Raw genomic sequence first — 18,557 nt, forward strand, 5'->3', positions numbered from 1 at the left:
AGCCATAAAAATAATGTTTGTATTAATAATTCCAAATTCTACATAGTTTTTTCTTTAATTTCATGTATACTTTCAATAAAAATAAATAAACCTTCTTTGTTCACTTTCACTTGGAATGGTTCATTACTAGACCGACGAAATTAACGACTGGTAAAATGACGTGCTATATTAAGATTTATAAAAGTTAATACAATTATTTTCCTAAACATCAAATTATATAAAATACATTGGACACGCGTCTTCTGTGATTCTCTTCGCTTATAAGATTAAATAGACGGAAATCGTGATACCTCTGTCAGAACAATCAAATCAACAAGACACGACAAACAATAATAAAATTCATAATTTTAACAAACAAGAAAGTAAAACCGAGAACGAGGAGACACAAAAGGATGAAGGCAACATACACGCTACCATATATCGCTAAGCTCCCTCCCAGCAACAAAGCATCATCACTTAGAGGGGAACCTTATAGAAAAGAATAGATCGACTCTAGGCTATAATATGTACTACTATTAAAGAGTATTAACAACTTAGTTCACACTGAAAAACGCCGTTCCTGTCCGCTCTGGTACATTTCGAGCCCTGATCTGCGCTATAAAAATAGTTGCAACAATATCAACGCTTTTCTGGATATTATGCTTTCTTCTGTTATATTTATATTCTTGCCGATCTGAGTGGTTAGCACAGCACGCTCGAATCCCTCTGTTCATGGGTGTTTTTTGGGAGTGCCCTTCATCAATTTCATCATATCCTCCCTCATCCTCATCTTCGCGATTATCAAAAGTGACAGATAAGCAAATTAAAATAAACCCAACAAATCAGTCAATACTATAGGTATATATATATTCTCGCTCTCTCCTATGTAGCCAGAAGCAGATAATGTCTCCTCACATAATTGTAAGCTTATGTGGTAATGATTTTGCCGATGGCTGATTTTTTTCTGATTTATAACCTTCGAGTTTCAGCTTTGTACTAATATTGACATGACCACCATTAACGTCAGTTGAGGAAAATCTCGGTTATAGATCAGAGCGAAGGCAATGTAAATACAAAGAACAAACATAAGGATTTAGAGCTCTGGCCATGCATATTTTGCTTTTAATTTTTATTACCGTATCTCCTGATACCTTTCAGCTATGTTGCCCGACCGTGTGATCTTGGATGAAATGTTTACATAGCCGTGTTACATTCTACAGCGATGTTCTCGCACCCCGTTCGTTCATTTTCCCACAGGCGTTTCTCGTCCAGATTCGATGTTTGTGTTAAATACACTTTATGCACAGACAGGCTAATCGGGACTGAGCGTACAGTTTAAGTTGCGCCTCTGCCAGGAATTGAACCAGGGACTCTTGATTACAGGGCGACGACGTTACCTATAAAAAATTCAAACTTTCTTTGAAGTTTTAGCGTTGAAATCAATATGGCGGTCAACAATGTGCCGGACTTGCGCTTGACACACATAGCTAGGGATCTCCCTGTGTCTAACCTATTTCTTTCATGACAGGATAACTCCTTTACATTTTGTAAGGGGTGTTAAGGGACCTTTGACTCGACATAGTTCATCTAATGAGGCTTTTATCAGTCACATAGTTACACATATTATTTTGTATCTTCTGATCTCATTGCAGTCCCAGAATGATTTTTTGATATGTTTTGTAGTATGGCATGAGGGACCAAATATATTTTTTTCACGATTTTTGGTGATGACATGTTTTAAGATATTCAAGGTCAAAGGTCAAGGTCAGGTGACAAAATTATATGTTTATCCAAAGGTAGGCTTGTTATATATCACTAGAAAGCTTGTTCAATTCCCTGTACAATAAGCTTTATTTGAGCTTCCTAGGCGAAATAGTGGCGGAGTTACAGCACATTTAATATAGCTAAGCGGGCTCAAAAAGGTCAATTTTTGCCAACTTTGACCTTGAATAATTTAACAATTACAAAACGCACGAGACTAAAACTTTTCATAGTTACTAAGTTCCGTGCATAGTTTCAACTCCCCAAATTTCATGAAAATCGGAGATGGTCAGGTTGGAAATTGCACATATCTGTGTTGATATGGCATGGAATGACTCATATCAAATTTGAATTGATATGCCACTTACATACTGTCCGATTAAAAATTATAGATACTCGAGTTTGGACTGCAATTAAAAATTAGCCAGTAGACCTACATAAAAAGAGTTACATCAAAATTTAGGTGATTTAATTCTGCGTTAATCTATGCTAACCATTTTTTTTAATTCCGAGTAGACCTTATATTTTTTATCGTCGTGAGTACATTCTTTTGAGTTTTGCAAACGATCGCTCTCTTTGAAATTCTGTAAATCAGAAACGATTTGTCCGATCGTTGTGAAATTTTAGTACAGTGGAGGTAGAAAGGTTTTAAACACAATTCTTAATTTTCAAGTTTTCAAAATTTGTCAAAAAACAGTTTTCTTCAATTTTGCGAAACAACTTTTTCTTAGTATTCGGTAGCCCTATAAATACAATATTGGTCCTGTTTTGAAGATTTTGCATCTGTTTTTAAAATGCATTGTCATTGTCAATTCACATTGCGAAACCGATTTTATACAGATTTTTATTCAGCGGAGGAAACCTATGCGCGGAACGTAGCAACACCACAAGCATTGACTTGTAGCGCGGAGCCCGTAGTTTTCACGGTTCAACGGACATCGCTGTGTGCTGTGTTTCGGTCTTTCTTAATTTATCATTCTTACTGCGCCCCCGAAGCTCGTGCGCGGGGGTGTTATTTACGCCACTGGTCTGAACCGAATTCAGATTAGTCGATTTAATTGATTGATTTAGTTTATTTTACTTCGCGTTTTGTGCCTCTTGGCTAATTTGCGAAGATGGGGATGGGTGATGAAATGATGGAATTGATGAATGGACATTCACAAACAACCAAGCCTGAGCGGGATTCGAACCCGGGACCCTTGGCGTCGCAGCGTGATGTGCTAACCACTCGGTCACAGGGTCCGGCAGATTAGTCGAATATTGTAACTCGACTCTTACTTGCATGTAAACATATAAGTAATTTGTATGGTGGCTTCAATATACTATTGCAGTAATCAGACTTACATACGCGATAATTATCAAAGAAAGAGACTTATGTGGTGAATTATGTGAAAATTCAATAATAGCTCTTTACAGGAGCATGTTAAAATCAGATGGCACATATTTTCTGAACGTTTCTATGTTGACATGAATCTGTGAATGTTTCTGTTGCGGGTGGAGATATTCTTGTCACGCATGTGTAGTGTAGGCTATATTTGTAAAGAAATTATACGAGGATTATTCGAAAATTTTGTTACATGAAGGAGAATGTCCATTCTCGGTTACGATAGGGATAGATTGATTGATTTAGTTTATTTTACATCCCTTTTGGATAATCGGAAAGATGAGGATGAATGGTGATTAAACGAGATGGATGAAGAGATAATCACAAACAAGGACAAATCAGAGGTTAACACACAATCCTACAGAGGATTATACTGGCTGTAGGTCCAGACGCCAGAGCCACGTTTGCCTGCAAGGTGCAGTTAGCAGGGTGTACTACGTGGGAGCGAGGTTGACTTTTTGGTACCTTACCAGAAAGTCACCCCTTACGCACCAATGATAGGGATAGAATCTGTTTCTGTAAAGTTTCATTAAATCTTGGGTATACGGCAGGGTTGATAAAAATCAAGACTTTTATGAAAAAACTCATTTTTGTTGATTTTTAAAATTTAAATCGATTTTTTAAATTTTTTATAAAAAAACACGCTTAAAATGGCCGCCGTGGCTCAGTCGGTAACGCGTCTGACTACCATGCTAAAGGTCCCGGGTTCGATCCCCGGCCGGTTCAAATCCGGGAACTTTTCTAACGTTGGAAGCGGCCCCGGCGCCCACCCAGCGTCGAATAACATGGGTACCTGGGGAAACCCGGGGGGATAAAGGCGGTCAGGGGCGTGATGCTGATCACATCACCCCCACTCACGACCGGATCAAGAAAATGTGGGGCGTTACCCCCACACCCCCTATACGCCTTCATGGCGTGGTGCTAAGCACAGAGGAGCACTTTACCTTTTTTTTACGCTTATAATTGCTTGTGTGATTTTTGGAACCATACATAGTTTGATTAAAGCAAATAAAAAAATATACGTAAATATGCATTTTTCTGTTTCTGATACTGTACCTATTGTGGAAATGTTTGTTGAGTGTGTTAGTGAAACTAATAATAGGCTAATTTCAGTAACTTTTCTTCCAGTGAAAATAAAACATTCTGGATGTACTTTATATTTGTAACTGAAAATATTAACTTAAATATTTGTAAAAGTTTTTGTACCTGAATTTTGGAGATTTTTTTAATGATAGTTTCGAAATTCCAGCTGCCATTTTTATTTACAGTTTAGTGATAATGGCACTATTTATGTTTTAACATGATTAGTAGTTTGTATATTTTTCTACACAAAATGTTTGCTATTTTTGCCTAGTAGGGAGAACGCTATGTTCTAGGCCACCCCCGAAATTTTGGTTTACTTTTATTGTGTATACCTATACAGTAATATACTCAAAATCGAACTTTGACTGTTACAAAAATGACACAATACAAGTGCAAAAAAAAGTCAAAGCTCAAATTCTAATTTTCATAGTGCAAAATTGCTAATTTTCTAAAATCCCTCTATAACTTTTGCTAAACTTTTATTTTTCAATAATTAAAGCGAAGTGCTAAGTTAAAAGTAAGTGCTAAGTTACTTCCGGTCCACTTCCGGTCCACTTCCGGTCTACTTCCGTTTACTTATAAATTATTACAAATTTTAGCAAAATACCCCAGCATCCTGTATTTGTATATCTCTATATCACCATATGTGTACTAATTTTTATTTCTTATACTGTTAGGTTTGTTAAAATAATTAATTATCTAAAATTTTATAGTTTTGAGAAGAATCCTAAACCTCAACATATTTCATGCAAATATATTAATAAAATAACCATATAAATATTTTCTAATTATGCCAATGAATGTGTTTGGGTTTAAGAAACAACATATTCAACAAATAGAGAAAATTCCAGTCAACATGGATATTATAAAAAATATTCTTAGTAAATTGAGAAGTTTGGTCATCATTCATCTAAATAGTATCTGGTACCAAATTGATGAAGACACAGGGAAACAATTACATGTATTCAATAATAACAAACCATCATATAAAATTCCTGTCAGTGGGAAAATGCAAATAAGTATCTCTCCATCCAATGCAGCACTTGTACACATAGGTCGGAATTTGTATAGAATTAAGCATAATGCAATTAGTCCCGACACAACATACGAAGTGCAAGCAGGTGAATTCCTGTATGCTGAAACAATTGGGGAGTATAATAAATTAATTCCCCTCTTCATCGAAATAAGAATAATCTATGAATCTATGAATTTATGAAATATATAAAATACCGAAAACAAAATAATAATAAATAAATAAAATAACAAATATATTATGGACATATTTGGGAACAGGAGAAGACAGGAAATACCGGATAATTCCAATGATATTGCTAGATTAGATGAACGTCTAAAAAAACTTAAATCAGATTTATTAATTTTACAAAATTCATTAAATGTGAATATACAAGCAGAAATCACAAATCTTCAAACTCAACTGATTGACCCCATAGTAAAAATTGATGGAGAACTCAAATCTCTACTGGAAAAATATACCAATTTAGCCTCAATAGACAATCTTCAAAACTTGGAGGAAAGTGTAGCCAAATTAAAAAATGAACTCGATAAATTTCGACAAATGCAGATAACCAATACCGAACAATTGAAACAGCAATTAAACGAGCAAGCGAATAGTATTCGCACCGAACTGCAAACCATTGTTCAGGGTATCAAAACTCAAGAGGAATTTGAACAAGTAAATGCGAGTATTACCAAATTACGAGAACAGTTTCAATCTTTCGAGATTCCTACACTGGAAAATATTAAAATAGAACTTCAGACAGATGAACTGCATTCAGCCATAACCGAAGTTCAAACCAAACTTCAAACATTGGAAGATTTTATTTATAATTTGCCTTCATCTACTGAACTCAATGCCATTGCTCGTAGTGTAACAAATATTAAATTGCAGCTGGAAACTTTTGAGGATTTTGGTAAGATACAAGCAACCATAGCTCACATCGAAGATACTCTTAAAACTATGAAAAATGAATTAATTACTGTACAGGAAACTCTGGAATCAAAATTGCCAGGTATCACCGAAACTTTAGCCCTAGTACAACAACAAGTTGCTAAATTAGAAAATCTCAATACCGAATCTGAATTATCTCATTTCCACCATCTCATAGATGACATACAGAATAAGTTAGAAACACTGCAGCAATCTACGCCTACTCAAGATGACATAACCCAACTGCAAGAAATTTTGAAAACTGTTGGATCTGCAACCGAACTGGATGCTGTAAAATTAACTCTGACCACACTTCAGAATACTGTAGCAGGGTTGCCTACTTCACAGGAAATAAGAGCCATGAAGAGAGCAGTAAATCGAATACTCAAATCTGAAGATATTAAAAATATTCAGGGGGAAATTGCACAAATCAAAGAAACTGTTGCTAATCTTCCCACCAACCAAATAATCAATGAACTAAACTTATTATTTATGGACATCAGAAATCAAGTACACGATCTCGCTAGCCAGAGTTCGAAATTGAAACTAGTAGAAAGTTTACAGCAGATTATCTCGAACATTAAGGTGCAAATTAGCACCATTGAAGCAGCACAAGAATCGAACTTATCGAATTTCGCCAATCAATTGCATGATTTGAAAGAACAATTCAAACAGGTATATGTGGATGTGAAAATTAAACCGGGTTACGATGAGTTGATTCGTACTATCAGCGAACACCTGGAACCGGTATTAAGCAGATTAGACGATGCAGATTCTCGTCAGTTTTATTCTATGGAAATTGTTAGGTTACAAAGTATTCCAAACACTCGAGGGCACTGGACATATGTTAATGCAGGTAATGTTTACAAATTATACCCGTACGCACAGGCACACGAATTTTTTGTTGATGGCCAACTTAGATTTTTGAAGTTTAGATTTTTAAATAATATAAAACATGTCGAAGTTCCCAAATTTACTATAATAAGAAAAGATGGTATACACAAAGCAGTTCAAATACCTATAGCATACTGGGATGAATCTGCCAACAAATATAAAATACATGAGGATGAACAATTATCGCTTTTTCATATTGAAACTGGTGATAAATTAATTTTTGAAATAAGACAATTATACCCTGAGGTTAATCCATTTTATGTAATATTTTCTCTTCGCACTAGATGTCTAGACAAGGTATAGTTAATGAATTACACAGACCAGCCCGTCGTAATTACAAACGATTATCTGTGGTAACAAAAAGCATAGATGATCTGTGGGAGGGTGATCTGATAGAAATGTCTACGGGGGTTTTAAAAAATTTACATAAGATAAATCATGGTTACAAATATTTACTTACCGTGATAGATACATTTAGCAAATATGCATGGGCAATTCCTATAAAATCTAAAACAGCAACTTGTGTCGCTGAAGCTTTCAAATTTATTTTCGAGCAAGGTAGGATACCGAATTATTTGCACACAGATAGAGGAAAAGAATTTTACAATTCCACATTTACCAAATTAATGAATCAACATAATATTAAACATTATTCTACATACAGTGATCTTAAAGCTAGTATAGTGGAACGATTCAACAGAACATTAAAAAATCTCATGTGGAAACAATTTACTCTACAGGGTAACTATAAATGGGTAGAAATTTTACCTGACCTAGTACATAATTACAATAATTCCATGCATAGAACCATACATATGAAACCTGCCGAGGTAACTAAATCTGATGAACAACGATTGATTTCTACTGTTTACTGTCATAAGTATAAATACACAACAGAGAAACCCAGATTTAAAATAGGAGATAAGGTGCGAGTTAGTAAATTTAAGCATTTATTTGAGAAAAGTTACACAAAAAATTGGAGCACCGAATTGTTTACAGTGGTTCAAGTTTTACCAGGCAACAGGTATACTTATATATTAAAAGATAATTATAATAAAATACTGAAAGGAAGATTTTATGAAGAGGAACTCAGTAAAACAAAATATCCAGATACATATCTTATTGAAAAAATATTAAAGAAAAAGAATAACAAATTGTATGTAAAATGGCTAGGATTGCCAGAAAAAAGTTGGATAGAGGCAAACCAGGTGATTCTATGATACCAACTTGGAACGTTGTGCAACGTTTGCCAGAGTTAGTAGAAACTAGTAAAAAAAATGGTGAGTTGTTACCAGACAATATTAGGTGTCTTATTGTAGGCCCATCCGGTTGTGGTAAAACTACACTGCTGGTAGATAATTTCTTGCTTGCGCCTAATTGGTTAGACTGGAAAAATAGGCACCTGTATGTATTCTCAAAAAGTTTAGAACAACCAAAATACCAGCAACTCATGAAATTGTATAAGGGACTGGGTATAGCCACATTTGGATCAGAAATTAAACCTCTCGACCACTGTTTAGAAAATTCTGTTGTGGTATTCGATGATGTGATTCTGGAAAATCAAAATTTAATTCGAAATTTCTTCACTCAAGGTCGACACAGAGGAATAGATTGTTTTTATTTGGCTCAAACATATTCTAAGATTCCCAAACAGTTACTGAGGGATAATTCAAATTTAATATGTTTGTTTCGTCAAGATCACACTAACCTTAAACATGTTCATGATGATTATGTGGGGGGAGATTTAAATTACGACCAATTTTCCAAATTTTGTTCATCCTGTTGGAACGATTATGATTTTGGATTTGTTACAATCGACATGACTAGAAAACCTAACAATGGAAAATATAGAAACAAAATCAACGATTTCATGAACGTTAAATCGATATAAAAAACGTTAAAACGTTATAAAAATAACCTCTAATCAAAAAAATGACAAAACACAAAATAGAAGACAATTCTAAATTACGTGAGTACCTCACCAAAAGATTCAAAGGTTGGAAATCAGAAAATCGAGGATTCTATGAACAACACAAACGTCAAGATCAACCAATTATAGATGCAATCAGTGGTCTTGGTAAAGAAATTAAAGGTGTCACAGAACAAAATAAAAATCTCATAAATGAATTGGTACCTCTTACTGCTAAAAATTATGCAGATTATCCTCCTACACCATTATCTAGTATCCATACTCCCCTAACACTCCAACAGCCGCCTATTAAAACTATAGGTGAACCTGAGAAAATTGAGTTGGGTCCTCTGGCAAGAGATTATCTAAGTACTGGAAAATTTGAAAAAGATGAAGTATTTGGATTGTATCCGACCGTGGAACCAAATTAAGGTGTAGTATGGAAAATTGGGAAATCTAGAGTAACATTTCAAGGCGATGATGTGAAAATAAATTTGGGTGAAAAAAATAGTTGGTCAAGATACCCGGGAACTATAGGGTTGTGGGAACTAATTACCAAGAAACACCCTAAAGATTACACAGATGAAGATTACCAGAGTTACTCCGAAATTTTGATATTGTCCGATGCTCTATACCAAAATAACGATGCCAGTCAAAAGCGTGTGAAATCGAGCAGTGGCGACAAATACAAAAATCTAATTAAACCGATCTGGAACCAACTTAAAACCGGTAGTGGTATCAAACAATATAATACTCTACCTAAAGAGTTTGTCTGGGTGGATGATGTGAGAAAACTCATAGATAGATTGCTGGTTATAGCCGGAGAAGAAAATGCTGGGAACAATAATTTCTATAATGAAAAAATAGGTATTGTAAACATGATCAGTGATAAATTAGCCAATTTTATTGTAAATGATCCAAAAGGTATAGGATACTTAATTAAAATTATCAATACTCTACCTCCTAAATTCTGGAATGTATCAGAAGGTCGAGGTTTGGTTAATGATATTATAAATAAACTTCCATTCGAATTACATGTACCTGGTTACCAGTACTGTGGTCCGGGCACCAAACTTGATAAACGATTAGAAAGAGGAGATAGGGGAATTAATCAACTTGATGCCGCTTGTAAAGATCATGATATTGCATACAATACACACACAGACCTCGACAAGCGGCATGCAGCCGATCAAAAATTGGAGCATGCAGCATTTGGAAGATTAACCAGTAGAGATGCTTCTTTGGGTGAGAAAATAGCAGCATTGGGTACAACAATTGCTATGAACACAAAACAAAAATTAGGGTGGGGTTTGTAGAAAATTAGTTAATTTTAGTTAGTAATTTAGTTTGTTAATATATAAATAAATACCCTTAAAAATAATTTAAAAAAATATGAAACCGAAAGGAGTAGTATATCAAATTCCATATCGGGATCTCAAAAATTTAAAAATTGTAAATTCAATTTTAACTAAAAAACAACAGGAGAAAAAAAACAATGTATATCCAAAGGAAATGGGATGAAGTTATTACTTAGTACACCACAATTAAAACGATTGCAAAATATAAGAAAATAAGAACATAGTGGTGGATTCATATTTAGCATTCCTGCTATCCTAGCTGCTTTGGGTGCCGTGGGAAGTTTAGCTGGTGGCAGTGCTGCTATTGCAAAAACTGTACTCGATTCAAAAAAAAATAAAGCCGAATTAGAGGAACAAAAACGCCATAATCTGGCTATGAAGAGCCCCCTTCGAGGGGGTAGTGGTGTGAAATCCAAAGTACTCAGAAAATTAAAAAAAAAGAAAAGCCGCTCACGAACCAAGACATTGAATCTTTAGTTAAAATATTTAAAATTCAACATTTCAGAGGAGTTTTCATGTCGGATTCTCTCCCTAAAAATAGTCACTCTCGAGAATGTGGTGTGGTCAATTTGGATAAGTCCGAAAATATTGGTACCCACTGGATCTGTTATTATAAACAAAACAACAATGTTTTTATTTTCGATTCTTTTGGAGGGAGACCACCTAGAGAATTAGTTAATTATTTAAAATATTGTAATATTTATTACAACGATCAGCGCATACAAGATTTTGATCAAATTATATGTGGTCATATTTGTATTACCATGCTCAGAATATTAAATAAAATACCACACATAAAATTACAAGATTTTCAAAAAGCAGTATTATACATAAAGTATGGGAATTTTTCATCTTTCTAGTGAAACTTCGATCTTGGAACTGCATCTCCACGATGATATTATATATCCAAAATCTATAGCTCTGAGAGCATTCTACAGCATGTATCTGATTCCGAATGTAACTAACTACAACAATACTATATTAGTAGGTAACGAGAAAATTATTATTCCTCCCGGACAGTATAACTTATCTACTCTACAATCTGAACTTCCTAATACTGTACTACTATCTCAAAATTCTGTAACACACAGAGTGGAGATTGTATCCACCAATGAAACAGTAGATCTATCTAACATGGGTGAACTTCTAGGATTTGAGAACAATTCAAAATTAGAACCTGGTACTAGACACATAGGTAAATTTATACCGAAATTCCTAGCTATCGAGACGTTGAATGTTCACTGTAATATTGCTAAAGGAATGATTATCAAAGCCGAAAAAAATTCAATTGGTACTCACAAGGAAACAGGTATTATTGCTACATTTAAACCAAATTCTGAATTTATGGAACCTATTTTTTATTCCCCAATCTCACCAATCTATTTTCCTGTTTACTATGATAAAGTTAATTACATAGAGATAAGAATTACAAATGAGAAAAACGAGATAGTCGATTTTGCCGGTGCTAAGACCACTGCAATAATAGAAATTAATATTTAAAATTATATAAATAAATACCCAAAATGGAAAATATCGAAAGTTATGAGTTACAGTCATTCCCTCCAAACAGGAGGACATTTGCTAATCTTAATCAACCGAATAAGGAAGTACAGTTTGATATTTCTGTCGGGGACGGATTTATTCATCCTCATAGATCCGATCTGTATATAAAATTTGATATTGTAAAACAAAGTAATAGTGAAGAATATCCCCTCCCTGGGGCTAATATAAAACTTATAGACAATTTTGTTCCATTCTTGTTCTCACAAATTGAAGTCAGGAAACATGGTACAGTGATTGACAGGATTGATTATCCTGGAATTACATCCACTACTGTGGCAACATTAAAATTATCAAAATCAGAAAGTGTATATTATAAAATAGGTGGATTCGAAGCTGGAACAAAAATTATGACAAAAAGTCACACAGTACTGTTCCCCATGAGATTGTTATTTGGTTTTTTCTCCGATTATAAAGAAATTATGTGGAAAGGTGGTTTAAGCATCATATTTCGCAGATCACCCAATGATTATAATGCTATAATGAGATATAAAACTTTAAATGCAGATGGAACAGCCAACGACGCTAGTTTACCCGAATGTGTGATCCAGTCTATGGAGTTACGCATGCCTATAGTCGAATATGAATCGAATTATGCTCTGAAGTACAAATCCAACATTTTGAAAAAATCCTCAAATTCCAATACAATTTTATACATATCAATGCATACAGAAACCTGTAGAGGGTAAATTTTCGAGTACGACATTACTAATCAGTTCCAATCTCTACAATATGACATGCCAGAATTTGTAGCCGTATTGTTTCAGACAGGGAGAGATGACAATCAGGAAAAAGATAGCAGCAAATTTGATAACTGTAAAATTAAAAATATATATCTTAAGAATGGTAGGAATGAGGTATTCCCACGTGAAAATTACAATTTAAATATTACAGAACAAGATTATTTAAAATTATATGAAGCATATTCTGCATTTAAAAGAGTAACTGAAGGAAATATCGATATGTATTATAACCCAGACGAGTTCATAATTCACAGACCTATGTTTTTAATAAATGCATCAAAAAGAAAATTGGTGGTTATCAATGATCGAACTAATATTAAGTTAATGTGTGAATTTCATGAAACTTTACCTGAAAATACCATATGTAGTGCAATTTTAATTGTGGAGAAATCATACATATATGATGTAAAAATGAAAGAGTGATAGAACAATTTTAAGTGTTAGGTTGCTGTATTATAAAAAAAAAATTAAAAAAAATTAAAAAAAATTAAAAAAAAAAATTAAAAAAAATTTATTAATTATAGAAAATAAATTATGTAATATTTGAATTAATTTTTTTGAATTTATAGAATAATTTTAATAAAAATATAATAGAATAAAATAATTTTAAATTGTAATATTTATGTTAATTTTTGAATTTATAACATTTAAAACAAATTTTTAATGTATTATAGTGTCCATATTCTCTAGTATGGATATTGCAATTTAATACTTGCAATTTATTATCATTCCCATTGAGCGCTATTTTATTTTCTATTGTAGTATAAACACCATCTAATTTACTATTAAGATGGTAGGCAGGCATGTATATTTTTTATTTTTATTTTTTAAACATTGTTTGAAATCATCTATTGCAAGTTTTCTTGTACATGCCTGTTTTACACCCTTAGCTTTTTTAATTTCTTTTTCTTCCCCATCCATTTTCATGCAATACATTTTCGATCTGAGTCCGGCAAATTCTGATATTATGGACCCTGCTGCCTCATCTTTCATTTTCCCAGGGATCATCTGGTTTTCAATATTATATAATGGATGATTTTCTGGATAATTGCTAAAATCAAAATATTTATTTAGAGAGAACAAGTCATTGTATAAATTATTTGTTTCTATCTCATATACAAAACTATCAGTATCCATATAAGCTACTTTAATTCTATTTTTGTATTTAGGTTTCATAACATCATAATGAAATTTATACATTTCCAATTTTGATAATTCTAAATCTGTAACACCGACAGCTATCGGTGCATCACACATTATATTGGTATTAGATCTTTCAATAAGAATTAGATTATTAGTAATTTTTGTAAAACTTTTATATGTGGGGTCGGCAATAAGTTTCAGAAGATTTTTTCGGTCTGACACCAAATTACACCTCACTCGATTTCTTTTGTTCTCTAAACATTTTCCATATATGGAATTACTCATTAATTTATAAAGATTTTTTTCAACTTTAGAATTTGTTTGTATTCGATTATTTGTATTTTTCTCAATATATTGAGCTAACCATCTTTCTTGATCAAATTTTAACCCTTTATGGATTTTTGTTAATTTCATACCATGTTTCAAATAATACTGTAACAGTCGATAATGAAGTACATAATTATTTTTATTTTCAAATGATAATATCAATTTTGTTTCCTCTGTACCTGGTACTTTTTGAGAAACTGGTGCCATAGCAAAACCATGGTGTCGGTCATGTAGATGTGATGGATATTCCAAATCAACTTCCAGTAGACAACCTTTTGCATGATCTTCAGACCACTTTAAGAAATCTTTGTCTTCAAGTTCTGTATCTGTCATCCATTCGTAATTGCCAATTGGTAGTGATTGATTCATGACATAACCATATAAATTGTTCATGTCAATATATAAAATATATTTAAATTTTTTATTAGCATTATAATTTCTAGATAAATATTTATTATTTGCTTTTGCATATCTTAAAGGACACTGGACTATACCACCACGCTTACCAGATTCAACAAACATGAACTGTTCGATATCGGTAACAAGACCAATTTCAACCTCTGTATTTAAAAGCATAGCTTGCCAGGATAAACCAGGTGTTGTATACATAAAAACAGGATCCAAATTGTATTTCTTGAAACAACGATTTCGAAAAATCTCGAACACATCGGCTAACAAAAGACCATCCAGTTTTAAATAGATATCATGATAATCTCCCATTGTTTTACAATTTAATATATTCCAAATTGTCTGTGCATATTGATAATCTATTTCACTACATTCTTCATCCTGAAGATGGTTATAAAATTTATTTTTCGGTGGTAACTGTGTCTCATTAAATTTATCAAAACTATCCATGTATTGATAGGGGTAAACTCCTTTTCTTTTTAGCAATTCCATATTAACATTATTAAAATATTTTCTTGTGTGAATAAATTCATCATCGGATAATTGTTTCACCAGATTTGCCAAACTACTAGATAGAAACTGATATGAATCTAGAAACCTAAGTTTAATTATTTGTCCATTTTCTAATCTGATAGTTTTTTCTATGGTAATATATTTATCTTTACTGCGTGGTATAATATTAATATTTTCTGTATCATATCCTAATTCTTTGATAAATAAATGTGCATCAAAATTTTGTAAATTATGAATAAATACTGGAATAAAATTTGGTTTCTTTATTTTTAAGTTACATGAATTGCAAATTGTTTCAATATATTCTCCATTAAAATGGTTATGGTGTTTAACTTTTGGATTAAATAAATTAAAATTATTTTTACAATATTTGCATTGTTTGGTATCATAATGTTTCTGATGTTGTTCTGGTGTAAGTTTATTCATCAATTTTGTATTATATAAAATTGGAGCAAAATCTTTTACCCACTCTCTAAGTTTTTCAATAAATATTCGAGATGCATTTTTACCTCTATAAATAAATAATTGTTGTGGATTATTTTCTTCATAAGTTTTTACTAATTTTAGTACAAAACCACAAGATTCATGGTTAGCTATATTTGTTGTATATGATTCATTTGGATCGGGAAGACATGTTTGCATCGGTATCTGTATTGTTTCAAAATCAGCATAGATTACAAATGGATGTTGTACCAGCGATTCATAATTAGAAAATTTTATACTTTTGGATTGAAATTTCTAAGTTGCATGGGGATAATAATAACATTTTTCAATATGTTCCTCTAATTGCTGTTCACATGATTTGTCACCTCTTCCATAAAATTTTGACAAGCATCGATCACATATTGTTATTTTATGACAATCTGATGTTATTTGATTATGCACCAATTTTGTTAGATTTTGTATGAGACAATAGTGTTTCTTATTTCTCTCTGTAACATATAATAATCTTATGATATGTGCACCAGCAGATGGTGGATGGTGTCTGAGTGGATAAATATTATTATTTATATCATAACCATAAACATGAACATTTATTAATTTTTTATTGTATTGTTGATATTGCTTTTCAAATTTCTCAATATCTGAGATTTGTACTGGCTATTTTATTCCTGACATGGATTTTTTAAATTCTGTTTCAAATTTTTCATAATGGGAGACACGATATTTGTGATCATTATAATTTTTAACTGGATGAAAATATGCTATGATGCACCAGAGGAAACATTTATTATCATTATTTTGAATATTTAATACAGATTTTTAGTTTTCAATCTCTTTAGGTAATTTAATATAACCAGATCCTCCAAGAGGGGCGTTTTTTGCTATTTTCAATTCAAGTTCATGGTTTGTATCACAAAGAGACCAACCTGAATCTTGTTTTTCGAACTGTTGTTGTTGTAACTTAAGTTCTTCACAAATTCTATCATAAATATCATCTAAATTATTAGTATCATTATAGTATAATTTTAACACATGAGTCTGATGATAAAAGTTTTCTATTTTATTACCAGGATTAATATAATTTGATGATAAAATACAATATAATTTGAGAGAATATTGTCTAAGTTTATCAAAAATTAAATTTTTAAATTTAGGTTTAAGTTTAGCTAGAAAATTTGGAATATCTAATTTTTCATTATCTACATGTGTTGTATTATATACAACATGATATAAAATATCTTGGTTTGGATTTTTAATTTGATTATTCATTTTGTTATAATTGGGTTTCATATCTATATTTTATAATTGGGTTTTATATCTATATTTTTATAATTTGGGTTTTATATATACAAAATATTTTTTTTTGGATTCTTGTCAAAACAATAAAATTTTAGGTAAATTAATTATTTAATAAATATCTTCTCTCAACTTCTAATTCTCAAATAATAATTGAAAATAGCAAAATCTTTGTATTTATAATCTCAATTTATTAATCAGTAAACTTTTGGTTTATATCTATATTTTTATAATTTGGGTTTTATATATATAAAATATTTTTTTAGGATTCTTCTTAAAACAATAAAATTTTAGGTATATTTTTGCAACGAGCTGTAGAAGCCACAATTACCTAACGTATTTTTTTTAAATATATTTGTAAAATCCATCTAATATCTGAATTTAAAAAAATATATATTATATTTGTTAACTGTTTAAGAAAATTTTTGCAAAATACCCCGACAACGTTTCAGCTACTAGGACCTCATTACCATGAGCCTAATCCTAGTAAGCCACATACACACCTGTTCTTCGTATCGCATATGCTAGTAAGTCAGATGACATCATGGGAGAATCACATTTCCCCCAATGATCCTACCCCAACAAACGTAGCATATGCTAGAAGAAACAGGATCAGGATATTTTATGCTAAATTTACGGCTGCCTGTATGCAGTTATAGGCAAATCATTAAAAGAGCGCTCTAATATACAATGATTTTTCTTACCATGTACCCTAACATACAATTTAACATAAGTAAAATTTCGATTCGTCTATATATACCCAACGAAACTCAGAAACTGTCATACGCGAGAGGTATATTTTGCAACAACTATAATTACCCAACACTAGCAACAAGAACAAAAAAATTATATCAATTAATTGTATAATATTAATTAGTAACTTTAGATAATATTAATTATTAGTTTTCATTTGTAATTAATTTTAAAAAACAATTAATAACATGTTAGGTGATGATAACCAAGTGCAAAAAGCATTGTACACACAAACAAAGCACCACTTAGTTCACAAAACCTCTAACAGATGGCAGATAGTTGAAGGGAGGACTGAGAATCATATTTCGAAGAGCGGCAGTAGGGTTCATTTTGCTATTATATTGCCAGTGAAGCACTAACAGTATAAGAAATAAAAATTAGTACACATATGGTGATATAGAGATATACAAATACAGGATGCTGGGGTATTTTGCTAAAATTTGTAATAATTTATAAGTAAACCGGAAGTGGACCGGAAGTGGACCGGAAGTAACTTAGCACTTACTTTTAACTTAGCACTTCGCTTTAATTATTGAAAAATAAAAGTTTAGCAAAAGTTATAGAGGGATTTTAGAAAATTAGCAATTTTGCACTATGAAAATTGGAATTTGAGCTTTGACTTCTTTTTTTTTGCACTTGTATTGTGTCATTTTTGTAACAGTCAGAGTTCGATTTTGAGTATATTACTGTATAGGTATACACAATAAAAGTAAACCAAAATTTCGGGGGTGGCCTAGAACATAGCGTTCTCCCTACTTTGCCTATAAAAATGATTTAATTTTAAATCAAGAGAAATCCTGTGTTTACATTTCCTTTCGTATGAGCTTCACACCATCAGTACATATATTTATTTACTTTATTTTCTTATCTTAGAGCCTAATAAACACCATTAAATGATTAGAATATTAATGTTCTTTCATCAAAAGTAATTCTGATATCTACAAAATCCTTATGTACATTATTCTGTAAATTATTTATTTAAAGTGGTATAAATCAGTGATTTCTTTAAAAAAAACACCTGATTTAAATCGCGATTTAACGTATCTTTGCGTTG

The 18,557-nt window shown here is 31.9% G+C and overlaps 1 protein-coding gene across 1 annotated transcript in view; it reads left to right on the forward strand.

Annotated features, from left to right (window-relative positions):
- Window positions 1-18,557, forward strand: part of LOC145994132 (pseudouridine-5'-phosphate glycosidase-like) — a 170,708-nt gene that overhangs the window by 130,561 nt on the left and 21,590 nt on the right. The gene's annotated exons all lie outside the window — the stretch shown is intronic.

Source organism: Lepisma saccharinum, chromosome 10 (genome assembly GCF_977018435.1).
Source record: "Lepisma saccharinum chromosome 10, izLepSacc3.1, whole genome shotgun sequence".
NCBI classification, from domain to species: domain Eukaryota; kingdom Metazoa; phylum Arthropoda; class Insecta; order Zygentoma; family Lepismatidae; genus Lepisma; species Lepisma saccharinum.